The 12,729-nt window shown below is 33.4% G+C and overlaps 1 protein-coding gene across 1 annotated transcript in view; it reads left to right on the top strand.

The window, feature by feature from the left end:
* The window catches only part of LOC127416675 (SH3 and multiple ankyrin repeat domains protein 3-like), a 286,289-nt gene that overhangs the window by 128,308 nt on the left and 145,252 nt on the right, over positions 1–12,729 (top strand). The window lies entirely within an intron of this gene.

The raw sequence follows: 12,729 nt of genomic DNA, 5'->3' as shown, positions 1-12,729 counted from the left end.
AAAAGACTGCACGCTGTCATTGATGCTAAAGGGGGCAATACACAGTATTAAGAACTAAGGGTATGCAGACTTTTGAACAAGGCTCGTTTTATTTTTTTTCTTTGTTTCCATGTTTTGTTTTATGATTGTGCCATTCTGTTATAACCTACAGTTGAATATGAATCCCATAAGAAATAAAAGAAATGTGTTTTGCCTGCTCTCTCATGTTTTCTTTAGAAATGGTACATATATTACCAATTCTTCAAGGGTATGCAAACTTTTGAGCACAACTGTATGTGGCACTGGGAATGTTTAGATAATCTGAGATGTTTTTAAGTGTGTCGGTTACAATATGTGCAAACGTTATTGGGCATAAAACAACTCATGAAGGTCACAGATTTTTGATTCAGTCTCACACACACACACAGAGAGAGAAACACAAAGAATGATCTAATCCTCAGGTGTGTGTCCCTGTGTGTCGGCTCATGCATTTTAATTCTGCTCTTATTAAGAATTAATGGACACTCCCACAACACACACAAATGCACATGCACAAAATAAAACAAAGAAAGAAGATCAGAAAGACAGTCCTTTAGGGATACCTGAAAGCACATTTCTGGAGTCAGTTGAGCCACATAACTCATGTACACGTGCAATATTCTCTCTCTTTCTGCTGAAAAACACGTGCTGTTTAAAATGTCTTAATTATTTACTCTGAAAGAGTGATAGGCTGATATATATCATCAGTCTGCTCAATCAGATGATATTTGGCCACTATGAGATTATCAACATCAGCAAATATTTTTTTTCCCCTTATGATTTTTTGTTTATTTTTTTCCTTATGATTTTTCTTTTTTCTTTTTGTGAATTGAGAGGAAATATCTGATTTGCAGTCATTAAATTATACTGTAGATGTGCTTTATATATATATATATATATATATACAGTATGTATATATTTATACACAGGGTTTGAAATTAACTTTTTGGCTCAGTAGTTTTCCAAGGTCACTAGCCAAAATTCCCCACCTTGCAAAAAGTGATAAATGCAACTGGAGACTGTAACTTCATGCATTTGTTTGCATTTCATTTCATTTAAACAAGAATGATATGAGTTCAGCAGGACACAGGCCTAATAGTTTAAGTAACCTCTAAAATATCCAAAGGCAACCGCCAGTTAGAGCAGGATGAAAATTTGTCAATATTTTTTCCATAAATTATGGAAGTTTCAACCCCTTCAAATTATACTTACCTATGATGGTTTTCCATTGTTCTACCATTGTTTAACTGTGGCATTAGTAATGGCAAGGCCATTAGGTAAGACCATGGGTTGCTTCACATTACTGTGGTTAATGTTGATATTAATGTTGTCTTTTCTAAAAAATAAACTATATTGTTTGTTATGAAAAAAGCTAATAGCCTAAACACACTGAGAAACCTTTAACTACAACTTTCACAGTTGTAGCCTGATAAAAATAAAGTCTAATAGATTTGCCCTAATTGATTTCAAATGAATCTATACAAGTTAATAGTTTGTGTTACTGCATTAAAAAATTTAGATATTTTAGGAAGAATGATGATGTGTATTTTAAAACTGATGATGTATTTGTCTCCTCTTTACCTCATCATTGCTGTTCATAATGTACATGTGCTGTCTAGCAGTTTGAGAGGTTTGACTTCCTCCATACAGCGCTTTATCCTAGAATGTTCTCTGTAGAATTCAAATGGGTCACATAAGTTTTGTGTTCTCCACCGGCTTGCCACAATATTGAGTGAATCTTGACTGAGTCAAGCAAGTTTCACTCTGGGCCTCGTTTCCCAATAGCATCGTAAGCCTAAGTAGATAGAAGAATTCATCTTACGATTCATCGTAGTTTTGTGGCCCGTTTCCCAAAAGCATCGCAACTTAAGTAGTACTTGAAAATGCTTGTAGATTAACGAGTGCTCTGGAGTAATCGTACAGCGCTAAGAGCATCATAAGTGCATAGACTTATGCAGACACCTGCAGGACAATGGTGAAATTACACCTGAGACAATTTAAAAACCTATAGCTACACTTTATGTTAAAACCTTAAAATCAGGATACCTATGTTTTATTTATGCTTTATTGGTGACTGTCACTAAAGTGCATCTTCTAAATGTCTCCTTATTTTGGGCTGCGTGATAACACGGTGAACCTCGTAATATTCAATGAATGCTTGTAATCAGCAGGATCATACACAGGGCCTCCGCTGTCTTCACTAATCCTGCAAGCTTTCATATTGAGAGAAATGTGTGAAAGCGAAATATTACACATGCACGCCTGATTATGGAAGCAGATTGTGTAAAAGAAATAGATCGTTCTGCACAACATTATTTTAGAACAACAATATGTAAATATATAGTTAATTAGGTCGAATATTTATGAAAATATTTTTAAACAAATATTAGCGAGGTAAATTACAAATGATTGTAAATTTGTGCACAAATATAATAGTTACAATGACGAGCAGCACTATACGATCACATTTCAGCACTGTCACACAGACAACGACTCTCTTAAGTAGCACTTAAAGTGCACCCTCGCACGTTCAAGTTAAGTGCAGTTTTGGGAAACGCACGTAAAAAATAACGAACGTTCGTAAAATCGCTTGTAGAAAACATTCTTAAACGCTAAGATCAATCATTATTGGGAAACTGGCCCTGCGCTGTTCCAAAGCACTGGTGATCTTATCTCTGGAGCGCGCTGGTGTGCGCTGTGGCAAGTGTAAGTTATGAGAGTCATGAATAAATTTCCTTCGGCAGTGGCTCCGTGTCGCCTGACATTCACAGAATTGCAGGAAAAACCCTGAAAAAAGAAAAAAAAAACTCCCACCAAAGTGGCTAGTAAAAGTGACAGAGTTACCCAGCATGGACAATTGTTACGAGCATTTGGTGGGTTGGTGGGTGTTAATTTCAAACCCTGTTTATACAGTATATATATACATATACACTGGCAGCCAAAAGTTGGAAAGAAATTGGTACTTTTATACACCAAATTGGCATTCAACTGATCACAAAGTATAGTCAGGACATTAATAACATGAAAAATTACTATTACAATTTAAAAAAAATAAATAAATGTTCAGCACTTCTTAAACTTCTTCAAAGAGTTCTCATCAAAAAATCCTCAACGTGCAGCAATGACAGCTTTGCAGATCCTTGGCATTCTAGCTGTCAGTTTGTCCAGATACTCAGGTGACGTTTCACCCCACACTTCCTGTAGTACTTGCCATAGATGTGGCGGTCTTGTCGGGCACAAGAGCAATATCTAGCCAATGGAATATTTTATTTGTTATACTGTATAACAAAAACAACAACAACAACAACAAAAAACATAATCTCAATTAATATTTGTTTACAAAACTAGTTTCAAGAATTGAAACACAAGCCTTGGATAGTTCACCAAAAAAATTATAAATATGTCATCATTTACTCACCTTATGTTGTTCCAGACCCTTATGACTTACTTTCTTCCATGGAACACTAAATGAGATGTAAGGCAGAATGTTAGGCACTGAAAACGTCCTGGTTACTTTCGTAACCTCTGTTACCTGATGGAGGGAACAAGACGATGTGTCGATGTAGTGACACTAGGGGTCACTCTTGGGAGCCCCAAACACCTCTGATTTTGAAAAAAGGCCAATGGGAATTGGCGAGTGGAATTTGCATGCCACTCTCCCGGACATACGGGTATAAAAGGATCTGGCTCGCAACCACTCATTCAGGTTTTGTGCTGAGGAACCGAGACCAGGTCCCGGCCATTTCAGCGGGTAGTTCAGTATTGTGGCAAGAGGGACACAACATCTCGTTCCCTCCATCAGGGAACGGAGGTTATGAAAGTAACCAGGATGTTCCTTATGTGTCACTCACTCGACGTTGTGTCGATGTAGTGACTCTAGGGGTCCCTATATGAAATGCCACAATAAGCTGAACTGTGTTACGTGGACTGGTGGTGCGAGACGGACATACCGCTGTGTGCCTCGTAGCCAGCGCACCAGGCCATCACATAACCTCCCCCAACGCTCTTATGAGTGTCAAACGGTCCCTTTGGGGACAAGTCGACTGCCCAAAAAATAGGGACAGGCTAGCCCAGCCGTGGCCTCTGTTCCTCTTTATTTCTCCCCAAAAAGAGTGGAATTTGTTTACCGACTGGGGGCCATAAGTGTCTACGTCGGGGGGGGGGGGGGTGTCACTCCCAAGGCGTGGACAGCGATCGTGGCCGTCAGAAGCGGAGAGGTAACGACCGCAACCAGGAATAATACACAAACGGATAGGCATCTTTAAAAAGACGTTCCCATAAGTGCCACTCTTTTAGGAGAAGAAAATATATTATTTTAGGAGAATATACTCTTTTAGTTTGCTGAAGCACCCAGGGGCGTTCTCTGCACTCCACGGGTGCAGAGTGGGAGAAGCCGCTGAAATGGGCCGTAAATCCAGCAGATTGAGGTGAGTACAGGCAGCGGAGGAATTCAGCTCACTCAACACAACCTTTCAGCTCCGAAGAGAAAATCTGAATGAGTGGTTGCGAGCCAGCTCCTTTTATACCTGTAAGTCCGGGGGAGTGGCATGCAAATTCCACTCGCCAATTCCCATTGGCCTTTTTTCAAAATCAGAGGTGTTTGGGGCTCCCAAGAGTGACCCCTAGTGTCACTACATCGACACAACGTTGAGTGAGTGACAGAGAGGGAACCTCAGTCACCATTAGGACTGCACAATTAATCGAAATAACATTAAAACCGTGATATGACCTCTTGCGATAAATCGCAAAGGGCTGTGATTTAATTCAATAAACAAATAGTCTGCTCGCTTCAAAGTTTATTTGCACTGCTCTGTCCAGTCTATATTAAGGTACAGTAGAGCATTATTACAGTTTTTTCAGAGCGGTTCTGTGTTCCACAACTCCATCTCATGCTTAGAGTAACAGAAGTGCTCAGAGTTTGGTTTGCTTAACTAAGTGCTTTATTTACACTAAACTGGCACATCGTGCATGAAGCGGCTATCTGCGGTGGCAGCATCCCAGTTTCCGGCAGGCACAGGTATCATAATAATAGTGCAGAATACAAGATGGGGTATAATTCAAACATCTTTAATAAATGATCACTATAGCAAACAGCATAAACAATAGCACATGTAGAGTCCAGATACAGGCACTCTTCTGCCTTTTTCCTGTCACCTCACGAGAGTAACTACTGTAATATTACCAACATCCAACAGAATGAAAAGGTAGGAAGGTACATATAATAAATCTATATAAATATTTAGAAACTCTAATACTGTATAATGCATTGTTAAATGAAATATAATAATCTATAAAAAAATAATTACATGAAATGGTGACAAACTAACCAAAACTTTCACTTTAAGTTTAGTTACACCAATGGTTTATCAGTTCAACTTCATTTTGACATTAAGCCTTGTTCTTTAGGATGATCGTATATACCGTAGAGAATAGTTTATATAAGCCACTTGTTCTTTAAGGCCTAAAGTAAAGAGTAAAATGGAATATTTTTTGTTTATATAATTATTCAACCAACCAACAGTATTTTTGACAGCAAACACCAGGACACAACTATGGTATTACCAACAGGCAAATCCAGTTAACAGTGACATTGAGCAGAAAGCTTACATATAAGCACCCCAAGATCATCACCGATGCACCACCAAATGTCATAGTGGGTGCGAGACACTGTGGCTTGAAGGCCTCTCCAGGTCCGGTGATGATCTGGGAGTGCTTCAGCAAGGCTGGAATTGGGCAGATTCGTCTCTTGTGAAGGAATCAAGCCATATTCAATGTTATCCTGGAAGAAAACTTGCTTCCTTCTGCTCTGATAATGTTCCCCAACTCTGAGGATTGGTTTTTCCAATAGGACAATGCTCCATGCCACACAGCCAGGTCAGTCAAGGTGTGGATGTTGGACAACCAGATCAAGACTCTGTCATGGCCAGCCCAATCTCCAGACCTGAATCCCATTGAAAAATTCTGGAATGTGATCAAGAGAAAGATGGATGGTCACAAGCCATCAAACAAAGCCGAGTGGATTTAATTTTTGCGCCAGGATTGGCATAAAGTCACCCAACAGCAATGTGAAAGACTGGTAGAGAGCATGCCAAGACGCATGAAAGCTGTGATTGAAAATCAGGGTTATTCCACCAAATATTGATTTCTGAACTCTTCCTAAGTTAAAACATTATTATTGTGTTGTTTAAAAATGAATATTAACTTGTTTTCTTTACATTATTCGAGGTCTGAAAACACTGCATCTTTTTTGTTATTTGGACCAGTTGTCATTTTCTGCAAATAAATGCTCTAAATGACAATATTTTTATTTGGAATTTGGGAGAAATGTTGTCAGTACTTTATAGAATAAAACAAAAATGTTCATTTGACTCAAACACAAACCAAACACATACCAAACACATATCCAGCAGCCATATCATCCTGCAGCTCTTGCCTGGTTGCCCATTATAGCTAAGCAGGGTTGAGCCTGGCCAGTACCTGGATGGGACACCTCTTGGGGAAAACTGAGGTCGCTACTGGCAGAGGTATTAGGGAGACCAACAGGGGGTGCTCACCATGTAGTCTGTGTGGCTCCTAATACCCCGGTATAGTGTCGGGCACACTATACTGTAAAAAGGCACTGACTTTTGGATGAGAGAACCAAGATCCTGATTCTCTTTGGTCATTAAAAATCCCAGGACACTCATAAAGAGTAGGTGTGTAAACCTGGTGTCCTGGCCATATTCCCCCCATTGGCCCTTGTCAATCATGGCCTCCTAATAATCTCCATCCATTAATTGACTGTATCACTCTTCTCTCCACCAATAGCTGGTGTGTTGTGAGCATTCTTTTTTTTTTTTTTCTATACAAAGAAAGTGAATGGTAACTGAGGCTGTCATTCTTCCTAACATCTCCTCCTGTGTTAGAATGAGAGGAAATGATGATAGTTAGGTGTGTGTTTTACATGGTTGTGCTCTCTCTCTCTCTCTCTCTCTCTCTCTCTCTCGTGTGTGTGTGTGTGTGTATTGTCCCTTACGAGAGGTGGTAGAGAGTTTTAAGGACTCTCAGTGGATGTTTAGTAGCAGCTCAGAGTAGATGTTAGAGTGGATCGATTCCAGAAACAGACTCTGAGAGAAACACATCAGCCTGAACAGAGATGCATTACTGGACAGAAGAGGGAAAATGATCTGAGCTATGATGGAAAGGGAGAGTGATAAGGTGTGAAGTAGTGATAAAACTATGAGGAGAGCAGGAGATGGTGAACGACGAGGAAAGGACAACCTGATGGGTGAACTCACTGGTACAGAAAAAAAAGGCCAGCTTATGAGATTTGTCCTCACAAAGACAATAAAACCTGAAAAAGCAAATGTTGAGCACTTATATCACAGTTCCCATCATAAAACTACTTTTTTATTGGACTTAATGTCTTATTTTACATTTCAAAATTATGGAGGTTTATGGTTAGGTTGGTCCCAAGCATTGATATTGTAGAAAGAAGTAAAATAAAAATCTCCTCCTTGAGAGTGTTTATATAGGAAGCCACTGGTTATAAATCAAAACTAAAATAAAAATCCTTTTTTTTTTTTTTTTTTTTTTTTTATTACTTTGCACAATAGCAACGCTGCGGCAGGCCATTTAGGGTTGCAAAATTTCACCACTGTTTTTCTAGTTAGTAAGTGGAAGTTCTGAAATCACAAAATTAAACATGCAAAAGTATATGGATACTATGTATTACAAGCAGTAAGGGTAAATTCATTAACAGTTAAGGGAATGTTCCGGGTTCAATACAAGTTAAGCTCAGTCGAAAGCATTTGTGGCATTATGTCGATTACCACAAAAAATGTATTTCGAGTCATTCCTCCTTTTCTTTAAAAAAAACAAAAATCGAGGTTACAGTGAAAGTGAATGGGGGCCAATTTTTTAATGTAAAAATACTCACTGTTTCAAAGTTATAGCCAATTTTACAACTTCGTTACATGACATGTAGTCAAAAAACTCTAAAATGACTGTAAAAATGACAATTTAAACAATTTCACAGCTCAAACAATACATAAGTTGTAATAGAAGAATTAATGTAAGTGATTGTATTAAATTATAAGCCTCACATTTCTGTTTAAACCCTCCAAAAATTGGCCCCATTGACTTCCATTGCAAGTACCTCACTGTAACCTCAATTTTTGCTTTTTTTTTTTTTTTTTTGAAAGAAAAGGAGGGACGAGTCAAAATACATTTTTGTGGTAATCAACGTTATGTCACAAATACTTTCGATTGAGCTCAACTTGCATTCCTTAAAGAACAATTACAGCTAATGAGGACTATTAATGTTGATTAGATATTTGCTGGTATTATTTAAAATAATAAAAAATGCAATTAAGTGTATTTAATATACCATGAATACCATTTAAAACATTTTCAGGGCACAAAAAAACCTCTGAAAATCATTTGAAATAGTATAAATCTGTGATTTACTAAAAAGGCTCCATTGTGTGAATATACTGTAAAAAAAAAATAAAATTAAAAAAAAGTTTGATCACTAATCCCCAGCGTTGCATGTTTGCTACTCTTAAAAAAAAAAAAGAAAAAATAAATAAATAAATAAATAAAAGAAAAATAAAAAAGAAATGCTGCAAAATGTATGAAAGTTGATATCATTGGGGATGTAGTAACTTTTTATAATCAGTAAAAATGTTGGGAATTAAAAAAAAAAAAAAAATACATGCCAAATACTGTACATACTTAGAAAATTGCTACATTTGTTCCAAAAGAAGCAATTGTGTCAACAAGTTGTGATCTTGTTGTCTGACTTAAACAAGCTTTCTCAGATATTATTATGTGTAGTTTTTATCCCAATTTAACCTCCTGAGACCCGAGCTTGACTGCTGTGTGCATTCTCAATTTCTCTTTTTGATTTGTAACTAGTAACACCTAATAAACAAGCAAAACATAAAAAATAAATAAATAAATAAATACATTTTCTAGAGCAAATAGTTTTCCTAAAAATGTATGTCCACATATGTGAACAGCGGGACTAAGTTGTGAAATTTTAAGTAATACCAAGTTATTGAAAGTCAGATTTTTTTTCATTAAATTGTTTATTATGTGTCCAGGAGTGTTGGTTATTTGTGTTTTGGAGACGTTATATACATTACAGCTGATTTTCTATAAAGCTGAATTAATAAATCTGATTAAAAGTAATAGCCAGCATCATCCAATCACTGCCAACCATGTTAACCATTTAAATTCTGAATCTATGTACTGATTATCATTGTCACATGTCTGCCAAACATGTTGAAAGATCCAAACATCATCTGCAGCCTGAAACTGAACTTTTGATCAGATTTTAGGAGTGAATGCACTTAGCTGTATAGAGAGCTATAGGATGCTCCCTATTTAGTGATTGACTTAACCTCCAGTGTGCTGTCTGTCTACACTGGTCTCAGCACAGTTCTAAATGCTCCTTATTTTCATCCTAACTCATTTAAAGCCACTGAAAGCAACATTTTCCAGCTTTTGCATGAATACTTTTATTCTCAATGTGATAATGCACAGTAAATATATAAGAATGCATTTACTAATGTTAATGAATAGAACCGTATTGTAAAGTTATAACAAAATAAAACAATAACAAAATGTATATTAAAATGCAGCGAATTGACCCACAGATGCGTTAATGTTGAAAAATATTCAAAATATGTTTTTTTTTCAACTTTTAAGGGAATGCAGTCCTAATTTCCACATATGTGGACATCATATTTATCAGCGCGCTGATGCGGAAAAAATTAATCGATTTTTTAAAGCGGCATATCAAACGAAACTAAATACGCTACTCTTTACAACCAAAGAGGTTTCTTACCAGAGGCACTTTTGTTGGCTCTGCACCCTTAGGAGAGCTTCACAGAAATCAACCTCATGTCACATATCAGAAGTTTAACCCTTAAATGACAGTGTAGATTCTTGCGAACAGGTTTCAGTCGGTTTTAATTCATTTAAATTATGCCTTGCATATAGCGAAGCCAAAATACAACATCCACACATGTGAAAGCAGGGTTGCATGAGGTTAAAGAACAATGGATATTGTTTAATTGCTTCAAACAAATGTTGCAATTATGCTACGCTGGGTCTCTGAGAGTTAACCACATTTTTGGGTTTTGTCTGTACAACCGTTTACAGCGATCGGTTGCTTTACACATCAGTCAGAGAGCCTCTTCCTGTGTAAGTTGGTGAATCATGGCCAGAATAAACTGCACCAGACTTTATACTGACATTCAAAGTCTGTCTTTGTGAGACTAGTCCAACAGTAGTGTCCATTCAAAACTCTTTGTTCTGTTCTTATGACGTTTCACCACTAGAGGTCACATGTTACACTATTGTCCAGCACTAAGGCATTCAGAACCGTCTTGTGGGAACTGGTTGAAATATCACACTGGCGTAACAGGTGTTTTGGCTTTCATATGGCTGTCTCTACAGATGTATATGCTCTGTGTTTTTGTCTTTGATGTATGGTCTTCTGTCAGAGTAAATAGCATGCTGGTGTTCTGAACTGAAAGTTTGTGTCCTTTAAATTGATCGATAATGCAAACGAGCGAATTGGAGAGACAGATAGAAAAAGAGAGTCTGCATGATGTGGATGTTCAATCATCGTTCTGTTAATTCACTCTGCAGTCGAGATTACATATTGATTTTTGCACAGAGCCATAACATTAAATACATACAGAGATCCAATGTGTCTCCTGTAAGACACAGCAGTCGGAATAACATACTGTCATAATAATCTTACAATTGTGTTAGTTTGCCGTATGTATACTGTGTACAGTATGGAAATTTTCTTTTTGCATGGAATGTCCGGAGATTCTTTTGTGCAGTATACAACTTGAGCACACTGCAAGGAATATGGTGTTTTATGCTGTATTTATACTATATGAATTCTGTGATGCCATGTTTTTTTAATTTATTTTTTTTATGGCAATTGTATTAAACATGCAAAACCTTTCAACCTTAAACTGTTTAAAATACTATATAATATATATATATATATATATATATATATATATATATATATATATATATATATATATATATATATATATATTACTAGTAGTTATGATTATGATATTCTCTGACTTCAGAGATTGTCACACAAATAATTGCGATTAGCAATTTAATTGTCTGTTTTAGGGCTTATCACAATTATGAAATTTTGGCTGACAATTAATTGTTATACTTCAATAGACATCTGCCTAGTACAAATACACATATAAGAAGTAATGTATTCATATTTAACTTGGAATTTTACAATAAAATAGAGATGTATGATTTCCTTTAAAGCTTTTAAAACTTGGAAAATATTTCACAGGGGTAGAATGACATGAAAAATAATATTTAAAAATATATTTATATGATATTATTTTACAATATATGATATTATATTATATATTACATTATATGATATTATTTTACAATATATGATATTATATTATTTTACAATATATTTTATTATATTATATTATTTTACTATATATTTTATTATATTATATTACATTATATTATATTATATTATATTATTTTACAATATATTATATTATATTATATTATATTATATTATATTACTATATATGTTATTATATTATATTACATTTTATGATATTATTTTACAATATATTATATTATATTATTTTACAATATATTTTATTATATTATATTATTTTACTATATATTTTATTATATTATATTACATTTTATGATATTATTTTACAATATATGATATTATATTATTTTACAATATATTTTATTATATTATATTATTTTACTATATATTTTATTATATTATATTACATTTTATGATATTATTTTACAATATATTATATTATATTATTTTACAATATATTTTATTATATTATATTATTTTACTATATATTTTATTATATTATATTACATTTTATGATATTATTTTACAATATATTATATTATATTATTTTACAATATATTTTATTATATTATATTATTTTACTATATATTTTATTATATTATATTACATTTTATGATATTATTTTACAATATATGATATTATATTATTTTACAATATATTTTATTATATTATATTATTTTACTATATATTTTATTATATTATATTACATTTTATGATATTATTTTACAATATATTATATTATATTATTTTACAATATATTTTATTATATTATATTACATTATATTATATTATATTACATTATATGATATTATTTTACAATATATTATATTATATTTTATTATTATACTATATATTTTTATTATATTGTATTATATTATATGATATTATTTTACTATATATTTTATTATATTATATTACATTATATTATATTATATTATATTACATTATATTATATTATTTTACAATGTATTATATTATATTATATTATATTATATTATATTATATTACTGTATATTTTATTATATTATATATTACATTATATGATATTATTTTACAATATATTATATTATATAATTATACTATATATTTTTATTATATTATATTACATTTTATGATATTATTTTACAATATATTGTATTATATTATATTATATTATTTTACTATATATTTTATTATATTATATTAAATTATATGATATTATTTAACAATATATTATATTATATTATTTTACAATATATTATATTATATTACTATAGAAAAGTAATATATTTCTGTACTAATTTCTTCACTTTCTTTATTTTAAGGCA

The sequence above is a fragment of the Myxocyprinus asiaticus genome, chromosome 26 (assembly GCF_019703515.2).
Source record: "Myxocyprinus asiaticus isolate MX2 ecotype Aquarium Trade chromosome 26, UBuf_Myxa_2, whole genome shotgun sequence".
NCBI lineage: Eukaryota > Metazoa > Chordata > Actinopteri > Cypriniformes > Catostomidae > Myxocyprinus > Myxocyprinus asiaticus.
This window is presented reverse-complemented; position numbering and strand designations above follow the sequence as displayed.